Raw genomic sequence first — 23305 nt, forward strand, 5'->3', positions numbered from 1 at the left:
TGTGTATCATCACTGCAGCATCACCAGTGCCTCACCAGTGCTCTCCTACATCTAGTGCTGGTGATTATACGGCATTATTATTGTGTATCATCACTGCAGCCTCACCAGTGCTCTCCTACATCTATAGCTGGTGATTATACGGCATTATTATTGTGTATCATCACTGCTGCCTCCCCAGCGCACCCCTACATCTATAGCTGGTGATTATACGGCATTATTATTGTGTATCATCACTGCTGCCTTCCCAGCGCTCTCCTACATCTAGAGCTGGTGATTATATGGCATTATTATTGTGTATCATCACTGCTGCCTTCCCAGCGCTCTCCTACACCTAGTGCTGGTGATTATACTGTATAATTACTGTGTATCATCACTGCAGCCTCACCAGTGCTCTCCTACATTTAGTGCTGGTGATTATACTGTATAATTACTGTGTATCATCACTGCACCCTCACCAGTGCTCTCCTACATCTAGTGCTGGTGAGTTATACTGTATAATTACTGTTTGTCATCACTGCAGCCTCACCAGTGCTCTCCTACATCTAGTGCTGGTGAGTTATACTGTATAATTACTGTGTATCATCACTGCTGCCTCACCAGTGCTCTCCTATATCTAGTGCTGGCGAGTTATATACATTATTACTGTGTATCATCACTGCTGCCTCACCAGCACTCTCCTACATCTAGTGCTGGTGAGTTATACTGTATAATTATTGTGTATCATCACTGCAGCCTCACCAGCGCTCTCCTACATCTAGTGCTGGTGATTATACTGTATAATTACTGTGTATCATCTCTGCTGCCTCACCAGCGCTCTCCTACATCTAGAGCTGGTGATTATACTGTATAATTACTGTGTATCATCACTGCAGCCTCACCAGTGCTCTGCTACATCTAGTGCTGGTGATTATACTGTATAATTACTGTGTGTCATCACTGCAGCATCACCAGTGCTCTCCTACATCTAGTGCTCGTGAGTTATATACATTATTATTGTGTATCATAACTGCAGCCTCACCAGTGCTCTCCTACATCTAGTGCTGGTGAGTTATACGGCATTATTACTGTGTGTCATCCCTGCAGCATCACCAGTGCTCTCCTAGATCTAGTGCTGGTGAGTTATACGGCATTATTATTGTGTATCATCACTGCAGCCTCCCCAGCGCTCTCCTACATATAGTGCTGGTGAGTTATACTGTATAATTACTGTGTATCGTCACTGCAGCCTCACCAGTGCTCTCCTACATCTAGTGCTGGTGAGTTATACTGTATAATTACTGTGTATAGTCACTGCAGCCTCACCAGTGCTCTCCTACATCTAGAGCTGGTGATTATACTGTATATTTACTGTGTATCATCACTGCAGCCTCACCAGCGCTCTCCTACATCTAGTGCTGGTGATTATACTGTATAATTACTGTGTATCGTCACTGCAGCCTCACCAGTGCTCTCCTACATCTAGAGCTGGTGAGTTATACTGTATAGTTACTGTGTATCATCACTGCAGCCTCACCAGTGCTCTCCTACATCTAGTGCTGGTGATTATACGGCATTATTATTGTGTATCATCACTGCAGCCTCACCAGTGCTCCTCTACATCTATAGCTGGTGATTATACGGCATTATTATTGTGTATCATCACTGCTGCCTCCCCAGCGCACCCCTACATCTATAGCTGGTGATTATATGGCATTATAATTGTGTATCATCACTGCTGCCTTCCCAGCGCTCTCCTACATCTAGAGCTGGTGATTATATGGCATTATTATTGTGTATCATCACTGCTGCCTTCCCAGCGCTCTCCTACACCTAGTGCTGGTGATTATACTGTATAATTACTGTGTATCATCACTGCAGCCTCACCAGTGCTCTCCTACATTTAGTGCTGGTGATTATACTGTATAATTACTGTGTATCATCACTGCAGCCTCACCAGTGCTCTCCTACATCTAGTGCTGGTGAGTTATACTGTATAATTACTGTGTGTCATCACTGCAGCCTCACCAGTGCTCTCCTACATCTAGTGCTGGTGAGTTATACTGTATAATTACTGTGTGTCATCACTGCAGCCTCATCAGTGCTCGCCTACATCTAGTGCTGGTGAGTTATACTGTATAATTACTGTGTGTCATCACTGCAGCCTCACCAGTGCTCTCCTTCATCTAGTGCTGGTGAGTTATACTGTATAATTAGTGTGTGTCATCACTGCAGCCTCATCAGTGCTCTCCTACATCTAGTGCTGGTGAGTTATACTGTATAATTACAGTATATCATCACTGCAGCCTCACCAGCGCTCTCCTACATCTAGTGCTGGTAAGTTATACTGTATAATTACTGTATATCATGACTGCAGCCTCATCAGTGCTCTCCTACATCTAGTGCTGGTGAGTTATACTGTATAATTACTGTGTTTCATCACTGCAGCCTCACCAGCGCTCTCCTACATCTAGTGCTGGTGAGGTATACTGTATAATTATAGTGTGTCATCACTGCAGAATCACGAGTGCTCTCCTACATCTAGTGCTGGTGAGTTATACTATATAATTACTGTGTGTCATCACTGCAGCCTCACCAGCGCTCTCCTACATCTAGTGCTGGTGAGGTATACTGTATAATTACTGTGTATCATCACTGCAGCCTCACCAGCGCTCTCCTACAACTAGAGCTGGTGATTATACTGTATAATTACTGTGTATCATCACTGCAGCCTCACCAGTGCTCTGCTACATCTAGTGCTGGTAATTATACGTATTATTACTGTGTGTCATCACTGCAGCCTCACCAGGGCTCTCGTACATCTAGTGCTGGTGAGTTATATACATTATTATTGTGTATCATCACTGCAGCCTCAACAGTGCTCTCCTACATCTAGAGCTGGTGATTATACTGTATAATTACTGTGTATCATCACTGCAGCCTCACCAGTGCTCTCCTACATCTAGTGCTGGTGAGTTATATAAATTATTATTGTGTATCATCACTGCAGCCTCACCAGTGCTCTCCTACATCTAGAGCTGGTGATTATACTGTATAATTACTGTGTATCATCACTGCAGCCTCACCAGTGCTCTCCTATATCTAGTGCTGGTGAGTTATATACATTTCTGTGTATCATCACTGCTGCCTCACCAGCACTCTCCTACATCTAGTGCTGGTGAGTTATACTGTATAATTATTGTGTATCATCACTGCAGCCTCACCAGCGCTCTCCTACATCTAGTGCTGGTGATTATACTGTATAATTACTATGTATCATCACTGCAGCCTCACCAGCGCTCTCCTACATCTAGTGCTGGTGATTATACTGTATAATTACTGTGTATCATCTCTGCTGCCTCACCAGCGATCTCCTACATCTAATGCTGGTGATTATACTGTATAATTACTGTGTATCATCACTGCTGCCTCACCAGTGCTCTCCTACATCTATTGCTGGTGAGTTATACTGTATAATTATTGTGTATCATCTCTGCTGCCTCACCAGCGATCTCCTACATCTAGAGCTGGTGATTATACTGTATAATTACTGTGTATCATCTCTGCTGCCTCACCAGCGCTCTCCTACATCTAGAGCTGGTGATTATACTGTATAATTACTGTGTATCATCACTGCAGCCTCACCAGTGCTCTGCTACATCTAGTGCTGGTGATTATACTGTATAATTACTGTGTATCATTACTGCAGCCTCACCAGCGCTCTCCTACATCTAGTGCTGGTGATTATACTGTATAATTACTGTGTATCATCACTGCAGCCTCACCAGTGCTCTGCTACATCTAGTGCTGGTGATTATACTGTATAATTACTGTGTATCATTACTGCAGCCTCACCAGCGCTCTCCTACATCTAGTGCTGGTGATTATACTGTATAATTACTGTGTATCATCACTGCAGCCTCACCAGTGCTCTGCTACATCTAGTGCTGGTGATTATACTGTATAATTACTGTGTATCATTACTGCAGCCTCACCAGCGCTCTCCTACATCTAGTGCTGGTGATTATACTGTATAATTACTGTGTATCATCACTGCAGCCTCACCAGCGCTCTCCTACATCTAGAGCTGGTGATTATACTGTATAATTACTGTGTGTCATCACTGCAGCCTCACCAGTGCTCTCCTACATCTAGTGCTGGTGATTATACTGTATAATTTCTGTGTGTCATCACTGCAGCCTCACCAGTGCTCTCCTACATCTAGTGCTGATGATTATACTGTATATATTACTGTGTATCATCACTGCAGCCTCATCAGTGCTCTCCTACATCTAGTGCTGGTGAGTTATACTGTATAATTACTGTGTACCATCACTGCAGCATCACCAGTGCTCTCCTACATCTAGTGCTGGTGAGGTATACTGTATAATTACTGTGTATCATCACTGCAGCCTCACCAGTGCTCTCCTACATCTAGTGCTGGTGATTATACTGTATAATTACTGCATATCATCACTGCAGCCTCACCAGTGCTCTCCTACATCTAGTGCTGGTGAGTTATACTGTATAATTACTGTGTATCATCACTGCAGCCTCACCAGTGCTCTCCTACATCTAGTGCTGGTGATTATACTGTATAATTACTGTGTATCATCACTGCAGCCTCACCAGTGCTCTCCTACATCTAGTGCTGGTGTGTTATACTATATAATTACTGCGTATCATCACTGCAGCCTCACCAGTGCTCTCCTACATCTAGTGCTGGTGAGGTATACTGTATAATTACTGTGTATCATCACTGCAGCCTCACCAGTGCTCTCCTACACCTAGTGCTGGTGAGTTATACTGTATAATTACTGTGTATCATCACTGCAGCCTCACCAGTGCTCTCCTACATCTAGAGCTGGTGATTATACTGTATAATTACTGTGTATCATCACTGCAGCCTTACCTGTGCTCTCCTACATCTAGTGCTGGAGAGTCATACTGTATAATTACTGTGTATCATCACTGCAGCCTCACCAGCACTCTCCTACATCTAATGCTGGTGATTATACTGTATAATTACAGTGTATCATCAATGCTGCCTCACCAGTGCTCTCCTACATCTAGTGCTGGTGAGTTATACTGTATAATTACTGTATATCATCACTGCAGCCTCACCAGCACTCTCCTACATCTAATGCTGGTGATTATACTGTATAATTACTGTGTATCATCACTGCTGCCTCACCAGCGCTCTCCTACATCTAGTGCTGGTAAGTTATACTGTATGATTACTGTGTATCATCACTGCAGCCTCACCAGCGCTCTCCTACATCTAGAGCTGGTGATTATACAGCATTATTATTGTGTATCATCACTGCAGCCTCACCAGTGCTCTCCTACATCTAGAGCTGGTGAGTTATACTGTATAATTATTGTGTATCATCACTGCAGCCTCACCAGCGCTCTCCTACATCTAGAGCTGGTGATTATACTGCATTATTATTGTGTATCATCACTGTTGCCTCATCAGTGCTCTCCTACATCTAGTGCTGGTGAGTTATACTGTATAATTATTGTGTATCATCACTGCAGCCTCACCAGTGCTCTCCTACATCTAGTGCTGGTGAATTATATACATTATTATTGTGTATCATCACTGCAGCCTCACCAGTGCTCTCCTACATCTAGAGCTGGTGATTATACTGTATAATTACTGTGTATCATCACTTCTGCCTCACCAGTGCCCTCCTATATCTGGTGCTGGCGAGTTATATACATTATTACTGTGTATCATCACTGCTGCCTCACCAGCACTCTCCTACATCTAGTGCTGGTGAGTTATACTGTATAATTATTGTGTATCATCACTGCAGCCTCACCAGCGCTCTCCTACATCTACTGCTGGTGATTATACTGTATAATTACTGTGTATCATCTCTGCTGCCTCACCAGCGATCTCCTACATCTAGAGCTGGTGATTATACTGTATTATTACTGTGTATCATCTCTGCTGCCTCACCAGCGCTCTCCTACATCTAGAGCTGGTGATTATACTGTATAATTACTATGTATCATCACTGCAGCCTCACCAGTGCTCTGCTACATCTAGTGCTGGTGATTATACTGTATTATTACTGTGTGTCATCACTGCAGCGTCACCAGTGCTCTCCTACATCTAGTGCTGGTGAGTTATATACATTATTATTGTGTATCATCACTGCAGCCTCACCAGTGCTCTCCTACATCTAGTGCTGGTGAGTTATACGGCATTATTACTGTGTGTCATCACTGCAGCATCACCAGTGCTCTCCTACATCTAGTGATGGTGAGTTATACAGCATTATTATTGTGTATCATCACTGCAGCCTCACCAGTGCTCTCCTACATCTAGTGCTGGTGAGTTATATGGCATTATTATTGTGTATCATCACTGCAGCCTCCACAGCGCTCTCGTACTTCTAGTGCTGGTGAGTTATACTGTATAATTACTGTGCATCGTCACTGCAGCCTCACCAGTGCTCTCCTACATCTAGAGCTGGTGATTATACTGTATAGTTACTGTGTATCATCACTGCAGCCTCACCAGTGCTCTCCTACATCTAGTGCTGGTGAGTTATACTGTATAATTACTGTGTATCATCACTGCAGCCTCACCAGTGCTCTCCTACATCTAGAGCTGGTGATTATACTGTATAGTTACTGTGTATCATCACTGCAGCCTCACCAGCGCTCTCCTACATCTATAGCTGGTGATTTTACGGCATTATTATTGTGTATCATCACTGCTGCCTCCCCAGCGCACTCCTACATCTATAGCTGGTGATTATACGGCATTATTATTGTGTATCATCACTGTTGCCTCCACAGCACTCTCCTACATCTAGAGCTGGTGATTATACGGCATTATTATTGTGTATCATCACTGCTGCCTCCCCAGTGCTCTCCTACACCTAGTGCTGGTGATTATACTGTATAATTACTGTGTATCATCACTGCAGCCTCACCAGTGCTCTCCTAAATCTAGAGCTGGTGATTATACGGCATTGTTATTGTGTATCATCACTGCAGCCTCACCAGGGCTCTTCTACATCTAGAGCTGGTGATTATACTGTATAATTTCTGTGTATCATCACTGCAGCCTCACCAGTGCTCTCCTACATCTAGTGCTGGTGAGTTATATACATTATTATTGTGTATCATCACTGCAGCCTCACCAGTGCTCTCCTACATCTAGAGCTGGTGATTATACTGTATAATTACTGTGTATCATCACTGCAGCCTCACCAGTGCTCTCCTACATCTAGTGCTGGTGAGTTATATACATTATTATTGTGTATCATCACTGCAGCCTCACCAGTGCTCTCCTACATCTAGAACTGGTGATTATACTGTATAATTACTGTGTATCATCACTTCTGCCTCACCAGTGCTCTCCTATATCTAGTGCTGGCGAGTTATATACATTATTACTGTGTATCATCACTGCTGCCTCACCAGCACTCTCCTACATCTAGTGCTGGTGAGTTATACTGTATAATATTTGTGTATCATCACTGCAGCCTCACCAGCGCTCTCCTACATCTACTGCTGGTGATTATACTGTATAATTACTGTGTATCATCTCTGCTGCCTCACCAGCGATCTCCTACATCTAGAGCTGGTGATTATACTGTATTATTACTGTGTATCATCTCTGCTGCCTCACCAGCGCTCTCCTACATCTAGAGCTGGTGATTATACTGTATAATTACTATGTATCATCACTGCAGCCTCACCAGTGCTCTCCTACATCTAGTGCTGGTGATTATACTGTATTATTACTGTGTGTCATCACTGCAGCGTCACCAGTGCTCTCCTACATCTAGTGCTGGTGAGTTATATACATTATTATTGTGTATCATCACTGCAGCCTCACCAGTGCTCTCCTACATCTAGTGCTGGTGAGTTATACGGCATTATTACTGTGTGTCATCACTGCAGCATCACCAGTGCTCTCCTACATCTAGTGCTGGTGAGTTATACAGCATTATTATTGTGTATCATCACTGCAGCCTCACCAGTGCTCTCCTACATCTAGTGCTGGTGAGTTATACGGCATTATTATTGTGTATCATCACTGCAGCCTCCACAGCGCTCTCCTACTTCTAGTGCTGGTGAGTTATACTGTATAATTACTGTGTATCATCACTGCAGCCTCACCAGTGCTCTCCTACATCTAGAGCTGGTGATTATACTGTATAGTTACTGTGTATCATCACTGCAGCCTCACCAGTGCTCTCCTACATCTAGTGCTGGTGAGTTATACTGTATAATTACTGTGTATCGTCACTGCAGCCTCACCAGTGCTCTCCTACATCTAGAGCTGGTGATTATACTGTATAGTTACTGTGTATCATCACTGCAGCCTCACCAGCGCTCTCCTACATCTAGTGCTGGTGATTATATGGTATTATTGTGTATCATCACTGCAGCCTCACCAGTGCTCTCCTACATCTATAGCTGGTGATTATACGGCATTATTATTGTGTATCATCACTGCTGCCTCCCCAGCGCACTCCTACATCTATAGCTGGTGATTATACGGCATTATTATTGTGTATCATCACTGTTGCCTCCACAGCGCTCTCCTACATCTAGAGCTGGTGATTATACGGCATTATTATTGTGTATCATCACTGCTGCCTCCCCAGCGCTCTCCTACACCTAGTGCTGGTGATTATACTGTATAATTACTGTGTATCATCACTGCAGCCACACCAGCGCTCTCCTACATCTAGTGCTGGTGATTATACTGTATAATTACTGTGTATCATCACTGCAGCCTCACCAGTGCTCTCCTACATCTAGTGCTGGTAAGTTATACTGTCTAATTACTGTGTGTCATCACTGCAGCCTCACCAGTGCTCTCCTACATCTAGTGCTGGTGAGTTATACTGTATAATTACTGTGTGTCATCACTGCAGCCTCACCAGTGCTCGCCTACATCTAGTGCTGGTGAGTTATACTGTATAATTACTGTGTGTCATCACTGCAGCCTCACCAGTGCTCTCCTACATCTAGTGCTGGTGAGTTATACTGTATAATTACTGTGTGTCATCACTGCAGCCTCATCAGTGCTCTCCTACATCTAGTGCTGGTGAGTTATACTGTATAATTACTGTGTATCATCACTGCAGCCTCACCAGCGCTCTCCTACATCTAGTGCTGGTGAGTTATACTGTATAATTACTGTATATCATCACTGCAGCCTCACCAGCGCTCTCCTACATCTAGTGCTGGTGAGTTATACTGTATAATTACTGTATATCTTCACTGCAGCCTCATCAGCGCTCTCCTACATCTAGTGCTGGTGAGTTATACTGTATAATTACTGTGTATCATCACTGCAGCCTCACCAGTGCTCTCCTACATCTAGTGCTGGTGATTATACTGTATAATTACTGTGTATCATCACTGCAGCCTCACCAGCGCTCTCCTACATCTAGTGCTGGTGATTATACTGTATAATTACTGTGTGTCATCACTGCAGCCTCACCAGTGCTCTCCTACACCTAGTGCTGGTGAGTTATACTATATAATTACTGTGTGTCATCACTGCAGCCTCACCAGTGCTCTCCTACATCTAGTGCTGGTGAGTTATACGGCATTATTACTGTGTGTCATCACTGCAGCATCACCAGTGCTCTCCTACATCTAGTGCTGGTGAGTTATACAGCATTATTATTGTGTATCATCACTGCAGCCTCACCAGTGCTCTCCTACATCTAGTGCTGGTGAGTTATACGGCATTATTATTGTGTATCATCACTGCAGCCTCCACAGCACTCTCCTACTTCTAGTGCTGGTGAGTTATACTGTATAATTACTGTGTATCGTCACTGCAGCCTCACCAGTGCTCTCCTACATCTAGAGCTGGTGATTATACTGTATAGTTACTGTGTATCATCACTGCAGCCTCACCAGTGCTCTCCTACATCTAGTGCTGGTGAGTTATACTGTATAATTACTGTGTATCGTCACTGCAGCCTCACCAGTGCTCTCCTATATCTAGAGCTGGAGATTATACTGTATAGTTACTGTGTATCATCACTGCAGCCTCACCAGCGCTCTCCTACATCTATAGCTGGTGATTTTACGGCATTATTATTGTGTATCATCACTGCTGCCTCCCCAGCGCACTCCTACATCTATAGCTGGTGATTATACGGCATTATTATTGTGTATCGTCACTGTTGCCTCCACAGCGCTCTCCTACATCTAGAGCTGGTGATTATACGGCATTATTATTGTGTATCATCACTGCTGCCTCCCCAGCGCTCTCCTACACCTAGTGCTGGTGATTATACTGTATAATTACTGTGTATCATCACTGCAGCCTCACCAGCGCTCTCCTAAATCTAGAGCTGGTGATTATACGGCATTGTTATTGTGTATCATCACTGCAGCCTCACCAGGGCTCTTCTACATCTAGAGCTGGTGATTATACTGTATAATTTCTGTGTATCATCACTGCAGCCTCACCAGTGCTCTCCTACATCTAGTGCTGGTGAGTTATATACATTATTATTGTGTATCATCACTGCAGCCTCACCAGTGCTCTCCTACATCTAGAGCTGGTGATTATACTGTATAATTACTGTGTATCATCACTGCAGCCTCACCTGTGCTCTCCTACATCTAGTGCTGGAGAGTCATACTGTATAATTACTGTGTATCATCACTGCAGCCTCACCAGCACTCTCCTACATCTAATGCTGGTGATTATACTGTATAATTACAGTGTATCATCAATGCTGCCTCACCAGTGCTCTCCTACATCTAGTGCTGGTGAGTTATACTGTATAATTACTGTATATCATCACTGCAGCCTCACCAGCACTCTCCTACATCTAATGCTGGTGATTATACTGTATAATTACTGTGTATCATCACTGCTGCCTCACCAGCGCTCTCCTACATCTAGTGCTGGTGAGTTATACTGTATGATTACTGTGTATCATCACTGCAGCCTCACCAGCGCTCTCCTACATCTAGAGCTGGTGATTATACAGCATTATTATTGTGTATCATCACTGCAGCCTCACCAGTGCTCTCCTACATCTAGAGCTGGTGAGTTATACTGTATAATTATTGTGTATCATCACTGCAGCCTCACCAGCGCTCTCCTACATCTAGAGCTGGTGATTATACTGCATTATTATTGTGTATCATCACTGTTGCCTCATCAGTGCTCTCCTACATCTAGTGCTGGTGAGTTATACTGTATAATTATTGTGTATCATCACTGCAGCCTCACCAGGGCTCTCCTAAATCTAGAGCTGGTGATTATACGGCATTGTTATTGTGTATCATCACTGCAGCCTCACCAGGGCTCTTCTACATCTAGAGCTGGTGATTATACTGTATAATTTCTGTGTATCATCACTGCAGCCTCACCAGTGCTCTCCTACATCTAGTGCTGGTGAGTTATATACATTATTATTGTGTATCATCACTGCAGCCTCACCAGTGCTCTCCTACATCTAGAGCTGGTGATTATACTGTATAATTACTGTGTATCATCACTGCAGCCTCACCAGTGCTCTCCTACATCTAGTGCTGGTGAATTATATACATTATTATTGTGTATCATCACTGCAGCCTCACCAGTGCTCTCCTACATCTAGAGCTGGTGATTATACTGTATAATTACTGTGTATCATCACTTCTTCCTCACCAGTGCTCTTCTATATCTAGTGCTGGTGAGTTATATACATTATTACTGTGTATCATCACTGCTGCCTCACCAGCACTCTCCTACATCTAGTGCTGGTGAGTTATACTGTATAATTATTGTGTATCATCACTGCAGCCTCACCAGCGCTCTCCTACATCTACTGCTGGTGATTATACTGTATAATTACTGTGTATCATCTCTGCTGCCTCACCAGCGATCTCCTACATCTAGAGCTGGTGATTATACTGTATTATTACTGTGTATCATCTCTGCTGCCTCACCAGCGCTCTCCTACATCTAGAGCTGGTGATTATACTGTATAATTACTATGTATCATCACTGCAGCCTCACCAGTGCTCTGCTACATCTAGTGCTGGTGATTATACTGTATTATTACTGTGTGTCATCACTGCAGCGTCACCAGTGCTCTCCTACATCTAGTGCTGGTGAGTTATACGGCATTATTACTGTGTGTCATCACTGCAGCATCACCAGTGCTCTCCTACATCTAGTGCTGGTGAGTTATACAGCATTATTATTGTGTATCATCAATGCAGCCTCACCAGTGCTCTCCTACATCTAGTGCTGGTGAGTTATATGGCATTATTATTGTGTATCATCACTGCAGCCTCCACAGCGCTCTCGTACTTCTAGTGCTGGTGAGTTATACTGTATAATTACTGTGCATCGTCACTGCAGCCTCACCAGTGCTCTCCTACATCTAGAGCTGGTGATTATACTGTATAGTTACTGTGTATCATCACTGCAGCCTCACCAGTGCTCTCCTACATCTAGTGCTGGTGAGTTATACTGTATAATTACTGTGTATCGTCACTGCAGCCTCACCAGTGCTCTCCTACATCTAGAGCTGGTTATTATACTGTATAGTTACTGTGTATCATCACTGCAGCCTCACCAGCGCTCTCCTACATCTTTAGCTGGTGATTTTACGGCATTATTATTGTGTATCATCACTGCTGCCTCCCCAGCGCACTCCTACATCTATAGCTGGTGATTATACGGCATTATTATTGTGTATCATCACTGTTGCCTCCACAGCGCTCTCCTACATCTAGAGCTGGTGATTATACGGCATTATTATTGTGTATCATCACTGCTGCCTCCCCAGCGCTCTCCTACACCTAGTGCTGGTGATTATACTGTATAATTACTGTGTATCATCACTGCAGCCTCACCAGTGCTCTGCTATATCTAGTGCTGGTGATTATACTGTATTATTACTGTGTGTCATCACTGCAGCGTCACCAGTGCTCTCCTACATCTAGTGCTGGTGAGTTATTTACATTATTATTGTGTATCATCACTGCAGCCTCACCAGTGCTCTCCTACATCTAGTGCTGGTGAGTTATATGGCATTATTACTGTGTGTCATCACTGCAGCATCACCAGTGCTCTCCTACATCTAGTGCTGGTGAGTTATACAGCATTATTATTGTGTATCATCACTGCAGCCTCACCAGTGCTCTCCTACATCTAGTGCTGGTGAGTTATACGGCATTATTATTGTGTATCATCACTGCAGCCTCCACAGCGCTCTCCTACTTCTAGTGCTGGTGAGTTATACTGTATAATTACTGTGTATCATCACTGCAGCCTCACCAGTGCTCTCCTACATCTAGAGCTGGTGATTATACTGTATAGTTATTGTGTATCATCACTGCAGCCTCACCAGTGCTCTCCTACATCTAGTGCTGGTGAGTTATACTGTATAATTACTGTGTATCGTCACTGCAGCCTCACCAGTGCTCTCCTACATCTAGAGCTGGTGATTATACTGTATAGTTACTGTGTATCATCACTGCAGCCTCACCAGCGCTCTCCTACATCTAGTGCTGGTGATTATATGGTATTATTATTGTGTATCATCACTGCAGCCTCACCAGTGCTCTCCTACATCTATAGCTGGTGATTATACGGCATTATTATTGTGTATCATCACTGCTGCCTCCCCAGCGCACTCCTACATCTATAGCTGGTGATTATACGGCATTATTATTGTGTATCATCACTGTTGCCTCCACAGCGCTCTCCTACATCTAGAGCTGGTGATTATACGGCATTATTATTGTGTATCATCACTGCTGCCTCCCCAGCGCTCTCCTACACCTAGTGCTGGTGATTATACTGTATAATTACTGTGTATCATCACTGCAGCCTCACCAGCGCTCTCCTACATCTAGTGCTGGTGATTATACTGTATAATTACTGTGTATCATCACTGCAGCCTCACCAGTGCTCTCCTACATCTAGTGCTGGTGAGTTATACTGTCTAATTACTGTGTGTCATCACTGCAGCCTCACCAGTGCTCTCCTACATCTAGTGCTGGTGAGTTATACTGTATAATTACTGTGTGTCATCACTGCAGCCTCACCAGTGCTCGCCTACATCTAGTGCTGGTGAGTTATACTGTATAATTACTGTGTGTCATCACTGCAGCCTCACCAGTGCTCTCCTACATCTAGTGCTGGTGAGTTATACTGTATAATTACTGTGTGTCATCACTGCAGCCTCATCAGTGCTCTCCTACATCTAGTGCTGGTGAGTTATACTGTATAATTACTGTGTATCATCATTGCAGCCTCACCAGCGCTCTCCTACATCTAGTGCTGGTGAGTTATACTGTATAATTACTGTATATCATCACTGCAGCCTCACCAGCGCTCTCCTACATCTAGTGCTGGTGAGTTATACTGTATAATTACTGTATATCTTCACTGCAACCTCATCAGCGCTCTCCTACATCTAGTGCTGGTGAGTTATACTGTATAATTACTGTGTATCATCACTGCAGCCTCACCAGTGCTCTCCTACATCTAGTGCTGGTGATTATACTGTATAATTACTGTGTATCATCACTGCAGCCTCACCAGCGCTCTCCTACATCTAGTGCTGGTGATTATACTGTATAATTACTGTGTGTCATCACTGCAGCCTCACCAGTGCTCTCCTACACCTAGTGCTGGTGAGTTATACTATATAATTACTGTGTGTCATCACTGCAGCCTCACCAGTGCTCTCCTACATCTAGTGCTGGTGAGTTATACGGCATTATTACTGTGTGTCATAACTGCAGCATCACCAGTGCTCTCCTACATCTAGTGCTGGTGAGATATACAGCATTATTATTGTGTATCATCACTGCAGCCTCACCAGTGCTCTCCTACATCTAGTGCTGGTGAGTTATACGGCATTATTATTGTGTATCATCACTGCAGCCTCCACAGCGCTCTCCTACTTCTAGTGCTGGTGAGTTATACTGTATAATTACTGTGTATCGTCACTGCAGCCTCACCAGTGCTCTCCTACATCTAGAGCTGGTGATTATACTGTATAGTTACTGTGTATCATCACTGCAGCCTCACCAGTGCTCTCCTACATCTAGTGCTGGTGAGTTATACTGTATAATTACTGTGTATCATCACTGCAGCCTCACCAGTGCTCTCCTACATCTAGAGCTGGAGATTATACTGTATAGTTACTGTGTATCATCACTGCAGCCTCACCAGCGCTCTCCTACATCTATAGCTGGTGATTTTACAGCATTATTATTGTGTATCATCACTGCTGCCTCCCCAGCGCACTCCTACATCTATAGCTGGTGATTATACGGCATTATTATTGTGTATCATCACTGTTGCCTCCACAGCGCTCTCCTACATCTAGAGCTGGTGATTATACGGCATTATTATAGTGTATCATCACTGCTGCCTCCCCAGCGCTCTCCTACACCTAGTGCTGGTGATTATACTGTATAATTACTGTGTATCATCACTGCAGCCTCACCAGCGCTCTCCTAAATCTAGAGCTGGTGATTATACGGCATTGTTATTGTGTATCATCACTGCAGCCTCACCAGGGCTCTTCTACATCTAGAGCTGGTGATTATACTGTATAATTTCTGTGTATCATCACTGCAGCCTCACCAGTGCTCTCCTACATCTAGTGCTGGTGAGTTATATACATTATTATTGTGTATCATCACTGCAGCCTCACCAGTGCTCTCCTACATCTAGAGCTGGTGATTATACTGTATAATTACTGTGTATCATCACTGCAGCCTCACCAGTGCTCTCCTACATCTAGTGCTGGTGAGTTATATACATTATTATTGTGTATCATCACTGCAGCCTCACCAGTGCTCTCCTACATCTAGAGCTGGTGATTATACTGTATAATTACTGTGTATCATCACTTCTGCCTCACCAGTGCTCTCCTATATCTAGTGCTGGCGAGTTATATACATTATTACTGTGTATCATCACTGCTGCCTCACCAGCACTCTCCTACATCTAATGCTGGTGAGTTATACTGTATAATTATTGTGTATCATCACTGCAGCCTCACCAGCGCTCTCCTACATCTACTGCTGGTGATTATACTGTATAATTACTGTGTATCATCTCTGCTGCCTCACCAGCGATCTCCTACATCTAGAGCTGGTGATTATACTGTATTATTACTGTGTATCATCTCTGCTGCCTCACCAGCGCTCTCCTACATCTAGAGCTGGTGATTATACTGTATAATTACCATGTGTCATCACTGCAGCCTCACCAGTGCTCTGCTACATCTAGTGCTGGTGATTATACTGTATTATTACTGTTTGTCATCACTGCAGCGTCACCAGTGCTCTCCTACATCTAGTGCTGGTGAGTTATATACATTATTATTGTGTATCATCACTGCAGCCTCACCAGTGCTCTCCTACATCTAGTGCTGGTGAGTTATACGGCATTATTACTGTGTCATCACTGCAGCATCACCAGTGCTCTCCTACATCTAGTGCTGGTGAGTTATACAGCATTATTATTGTGTATCATCACTGCAGCCTCACCAGTGCTCTCCTACATCTAGTGCTGGTGAGTTATACGGCATTATTATTGTGTATCATCACTGCAGCCTCCACAGCGCTCTCCTACTTCTAGTGCTGGTGAGTTATACTGTATAATTACTGTGTATCATCACTGCAGCCTCACCAGTGCTCTCCTACATATAGAGCTGGTGATTATACTGTATAGTTACTGTGTATCATCACTGCAGCCTCACCAGTGCTCTCCTACATCTAGTGCTGGTGAGTTATACTGTATAATTACTGTGTATCGTCACTGCAGCCTCACCAGTGCTCTCCTACATCTAGAGCTGGTGATTATACTGTATAGTTACTGTGTATCATCACTGCAGCCTCACCAGCGCTCTCCTACATCTAGTGCTGGTGATTATATGGTATTATTATTGTGTATCATCACTGCAGCCTCACCAGTGCTCTCCTACATCTATAGCTGGTGATTATACGGCATTATTATTGTGTATCATCACTGATGTCTCCCCAGCGCACTCCTACATCTATAGCTGGTGATTATACGGCATTATTATTGTGTATCATCACTGTTGCCTCCACAGCGCTCTCCTACATCTAGAGCTGGTGATTATACGGCATTATTATTGTGTATCATCACTGCTGCCTCCCCAGCGCTCTCCTACACCTAGTGCTGGTGATTATACTGTATAATTACTGTGTATCATCACTGCAGCCTCACCAGCGCTCTCCTACATCTAGTGCTGGTGATTATACTGTATAATTACTGTGTATCATCACTGCAGCCTCACCAGTGCTCTCCTACATCTAGTGCTGGTGAGTTATACTGTCTAATTACTGTGTGTCATCACTGCAGCCTCACCAGTGCTCTCCTACATCTAGTGCTGGTGAGTTATACTGTATAATTACTGTGTGTCATCACTGCAGCCTCACCAGTGCTCGCCTACATCTAGCGCTGGTGAGTTATACTGTATAATTACTGTGTGTCATCACTGCAGCCTCACCAGTGCTCTCCTACATCTAGTGCTGGTGAGTTATACTGTATAATTACTGTGTGTCATCACTGCAGCCTCATCAGTGCTCTCCTACATCTAGTGCTGGTGAGTTATACTGTATAATTACTGTGTATCATCACTGCAGCCTCACCAGCGCTCTCCTACATCTAGTGCTGGTGAGTTATACTGTATAATTACTGTATATCATCACTGCAGCCTCACCAGCGCTCTCCTACATCTAGTGCTGGTGAGTTATACTGTATAATTACTGTATATCTTCACTGCAGCCTCATCAGTGCTCTCCTACATCTAGTGCTGGTGAGTTATACTGTATAATTACTGTGTATCATCACTGCAGCCTCACCAGTGCTCTCCTACATCTAGTGCTGGTGATTATACTGTATAATTACTGTGTATCATCACTGCAGCCTCACCAGCGCTCTCCTACATCTAGTGCTGGTGATTATACTGTATAATTACTGTGTGTCATCACTGCAGCCTCACCAGTGCTCTCCTACACCTAGTGCTGGTGAGTTATACTATATAATTACTGTGTGTCATCACTGCAGCCTCACCAGTGCTCTCCTACATCTAGTGCTGGTGAGTTATACTATATAATTACTGTGTGTCATCACTGCAGCCTCCCCAGTGCTCTCCTACATCTAGTGCTGGTGAGTTGTACTATATAATTACTGTGTGTCATCACTGCAGCCTCACCAGCGCTCTCCTACATCTAGTGCTGGTGAGGTATACTGTATAATTATAGTGTGTCATCACTGCAGCATCACGAGTGCTCTCCTACATCTAGTGCTGGTGACTTATACTATATAATTACTGTGTGTCATCACTGCAGCCTCACCAGCGCTCTCCTACATCTAGTGCTGGTGAGGTATACTGTATAATTACTGTGTGTCATCACTGCAGAATCACGAGTGCTCTCCTACATCTAGTGCTGGTGAGTTATACTATATAATTACTGTGTGTCATCACTGCAGCCTCACCAGCGCTCTCCTACATCTAGTGCTGGTGAGGTATACTGTATAATTATAGTGTGTCATCACTGCAGAATCACGAGTGCTCTCCTACATCTAGTGCTGGTGAGTTATACTATATAATTACTGTGTGTCATCACTGCAGCCTCACCAGCGCTCTCCTACATCTAGTGCTGGTGAGTTATACTGTATAATTATTGTGTATCATCACTGCAGCCTCACCAGGGCTCTCCTACATCTAGAGCTGGTGATTATACGGCATTGTTATTGTGTATCATCACTGCAGCCTCACCAGGGCTCTCCTACATCTAGAGCTGGTGATTATACTGTATAATTACTGTGTATCATCACTGCAGCCTCACCAGTGCTCTCCTACATCTAGTGCTGGTGAGTTATATACATTATTATTGTGTATCATCACTGCAGCCTCACCAGTGCTCTCCTACATCTAGAGCTGGTGATTATACTGTATAATTACTGTGTATCATCACTGCAGCCTCACCAGTGCTCTCCTACATCTAGTGCTGGTGAGTTATATACATTATTATTGTGTATCATCACTGCAGCCTCACCAGTGCTCTCCTACATCTAGAGCTGGTGATTATACTGTATAATTACTGTGTATCATCACTGCTGCCTCACCAGTGCTCTCCTATATCTAGTGCTGGTGAGTTATACTGTATAATTACTGTGTATCATCACTGCAGCCTCACCAGTGCTCTCCTACATCTAGAGCTGGTGATTACACTGTATAGTTACTGTGTATCATCACTGCAGCCTCACCAGTGCTCTCCTACATCTAGTGCTGGTGAGTTATACTGTATAATTACTGTGTATCGTCACTGCAGCCTCACCAGTGCTCTCCTACATCTAGAGCTGGTGATTATACTGTATAGTTACTGTGTATCATCACTGCAGCCTCACCAGTGCTCTCCTACATCTAGTGCTGGTGATTATACTGTATAATTACTGTGTATCATCACTGCAGCCTCACCAGCGCTCTCCTAAATCTAGAGCTGGTGATTAAACGGCATTGTTATTGTGTATCATCACTGCAGCCTCACCAGGGCTCTTCTACATCTAGAGCTGGTGATTATACTGTATAATTTCTGTGTATCATCACTGCAGCCTCACCAGTGCTCTCCTACATCTAGTGCTGGTGAGTTATATACATTATTATTGTGTATCATCACTGCAGCCTCACCAGTGCTCTCCTACATCTAGAGCTGGTGATTATACTGTATAATTACTGTGTATCATCACTGCAGCCTCACCAGTGCTCTCCTACATCTAGTGCTGGTGAGTTATATACATTATTATTGTGTATCATCACTGCAGCCTCACCAGTGCTCTCCTACATCTAGAGCTGGTGATTATACTGTATAATTACTGTGTATCATCACTTCTGCCTCACCAGTGCTCTCCTATATCTAGTGCTTGCGAGTTATATACATTATTACTGTGTATCATCACTGCTGCCTCACCAGCACTCTCCTACATCTAGTGCTGGTGAGTTATACTGTATAATTATTGTGTATCATCACTGCAGCCTCACCAGCGCTCTCCTACATCTACTGCTGGTGATTATACTGTATAATTACTGTGTATCATCTCTGCTGCCTCACCAGCGATCTCCTACATCTAGAGCTGGTGATTATACTGTATTATTACTGTGTATCATCTCTGCTGCCTCACCAGCGCTCTCCTACATCTAGAGCTGGTGATTATACTGTATAATTACTATGTATCATCACTGCAGCCTCACCAGTGCTCTGCTACATCTAGTGCTGGTGATTATACTGTATTATTACTGTGTGTCATCACTGCAGCGTCACCAGTGCTCTCCTACATCTAGTGCTGGTGAGTTATATACATTATTATTGTGTATCATCACTGCAGCCTCACCAGTGCTCTCCTACATCTAGTGCTGGTGAGTTATACGGCATTATTACTGTGTGTCATCACTGCAGCATCACCAGTGCTCTCCTACATCTAGTGCTGGTGAGTTATACAGCATTATTATTGTGTATCATCACTGCAGCCTCACCAGTGCTCTCCTACATCTAGTGCTGGTGAGTTATACGGCATTATTATTGTGTATCATCACTGCAGCCTCCACAGCGCTCTCCTACTTCTAGTGCTGGTGAGTTATACTGTATAATTACTGTGTATCATCACTGCAGCCTCACCAGTGCTCTCCTACATCTAGAGCTGGTGATTATACTGTATAGTTACTGTGTATCATCACTGCAGCCTCACCAGTGCTCTCCTACATCTAGTGCTGGTGAGTTATACTGTATAATTACTGTGTATCGTCACTGCAGCCTCACCAGTGCTCTCCTACATCTAGAGCTGGTGATTATACTGTATAGTTACTGTGTATCATCACTGCAGCCTCACCAGTGCTCTCCTACATCTATAGCTGGTGATTATATGGCATTATTATTGTGTATCATCACTGCTGCCTCCCCAGCGCACTCCTACATCTATAGCTGGTGATTATACGGCATTATTATTGTGTATCATCACTGTTGCCTCCACAGCGCTCTCCTACATCTAGAGCTGGTGATTATACGGCATTATTATTGTGTATCATCACTGCTGCCTCCCCAGTGCTCTCCTACACCTAGTGCTGGTGATTATACTGTATAATTACTGTGTATCATCACTGCAGCCTCACCAGTGCTCTCCTACATCTAGTGCTGGTGAGTTATACTGTCTAATTACTGTGTGTCATCACTGCAGCCTCACCAGTGCTCTCCTACATCTAGTGCTGGTGAGTTATACTATATAATTACTGTGTGTCATCACTGCAGCCTCTCCAGCGCTCTCCTACAACTAGTGCTGGTGAGGTATACTGTATAATTATAGTGTGTCATCACTGCAGAATCACGAGTGCTCTCCTACATCTAGTGCTGGTGAGTTATACTATATAATTACTGTGTGTCATCACTGCAGCCTCACCAGCGCTCTCCTACATCTAGTGCTGGTGAGTTATACTGTATAATTATTGTGTATCATCACTGCAGCCTCACCAGGGCTCTCCTACATCTAGAGCTGGTGATTATACGGCATTATTATTGTGTATCATCACTGCTGCCTCCCCAGCGCACTCCTACATCTATAGCTGGTGATTATACGGCATTATTATTGTGTATCATCACTGTTGCCTCCACAGCGCTCTCCTACATCTAGAGCTGGTGATTATACGGCATTATTATTGTGTATCATCACTGCTGCCTCCCCAGCACTCTCCTACACCTAGAGCTGGTGATTATACTGTATAATTACTGTGTATCATCACTGCAGCCTCACCAGCGCTCTCCTACATCTAGTGCTGGTGATTATACTGTATAATTACTGTGTATCATCACTGCAGCCTCACCAGTGCTCTCCTACATCTATTGCTGGTGAGTTATACTGTCTAATTACTGTGTGTCATCACTGCAGCCTCACCAGTGCTCTCCTACATCTAATGCTGGTGAGTTATACTGTATAATTACTGTGTGTCATCACTGCAGCCTCACCAGTGCTCGCCTACATCTAGTGCTGGTGAGTTATACTGTATAATTACTGTGTGTCATCACTGCAGCCTCACCAGTGCTCTCCTACATCTAGTGCTGGTGAGTTATACTGTATAATTACTGTGTGTCATCACTGCAGCCTCATCAGTGCTCTAATACATCTAGTGCTGGTGAGTTATACTGTATAATTACTGTGTATCATCACTGCAGCCTCACCAGCGCTCTCCTACATCTAGTGCTGGTGAGTTATACTGTATAATTACTGTATATCATCACTGCAGCCTCACCAGCGCTCTCCTACATCTAGTGCTGGTGAGTTATACTGTATAATTACTGTATATCTTCACTGCAGCCTCATCAGTGCTCTCCTACATCTAGTGCTGGTGAGTTATACTGTATAATTACTGTGTATCATCACTGCAGCCTCACCAGTGCTCTCCTACATCTAGTGCTGGTGATTATACTGTATAATTACTGTGTATCATCACTGCAGACTCACCAGCGCTCTCCTACATCTAGTGCTGGTGATTATACTGTATAATTACTGTGTGTCATCACTGCAGCCTCACCAGTGCTCTCCTACACCTAGTGCTGGTGAGTTATACTATATAATTACTGTGTGTCATCACTGCAGCCTCACCAGTGCTCTCCTACATCTAGTGCTGGTGAGTTATACTATATAATTACTGTGTGTCATCACTGCAGCCTCCCCAGTGCTCTCCTACATCTAGTGCTGGTGAGTTATACTATATAATTACTGTGTGTCATCACTGCAGCCTCACCAGCGCTCTCCTACATCTAGTGCTGGTGAGGTATACTGTATAATTATAGTGTGTCATCACTGCAGCATCACGAGTGCTCTCCTACATCTAGTGCTGGTGACTTATACTATATAATTACTGTGTGTCATCACTGCAGCCTCACCAGCGCTCTCCTACATCTAGTGCTGGTGAGGTATACTGTATAATTACTGTGTGTCATCACTGCAGAATCACGAGTGCTCTCCTACATCTAGTGCTGGTGAGTTATACTATATAATTACTGTGTGTCATCACTGCAGCCTCACCAGCGCTCTCCTACATCTAGTGCTGGTGAGGTATACTGTATAATTATAGTGTGTCATCACTGCAGAATCACGAGTGCTCTCCTACATCTAGTGCTGGTGAGTTATACTATATAATTACTGTGTGTCATCACTGCAGCCTCACCAGCGCTCTCCTACATCTAGTGCTGGTGAGTTATACTGTATAATTATTGTGTATCATCACTGCTGCCTCACCAGGGCTCTCCTACATCTAGAGCTGGTGATTATACG

Source organism: Taudactylus pleione, unplaced genomic scaffold (assembly GCF_031769625.1).
Source record: "Taudactylus pleione unplaced genomic scaffold, aTauple2 ptg000618l, whole genome shotgun sequence".
In the NCBI taxonomy this organism is placed as follows: Eukaryota; Metazoa; Chordata; class Amphibia; order Anura; family Myobatrachidae; genus Taudactylus; species Taudactylus pleione.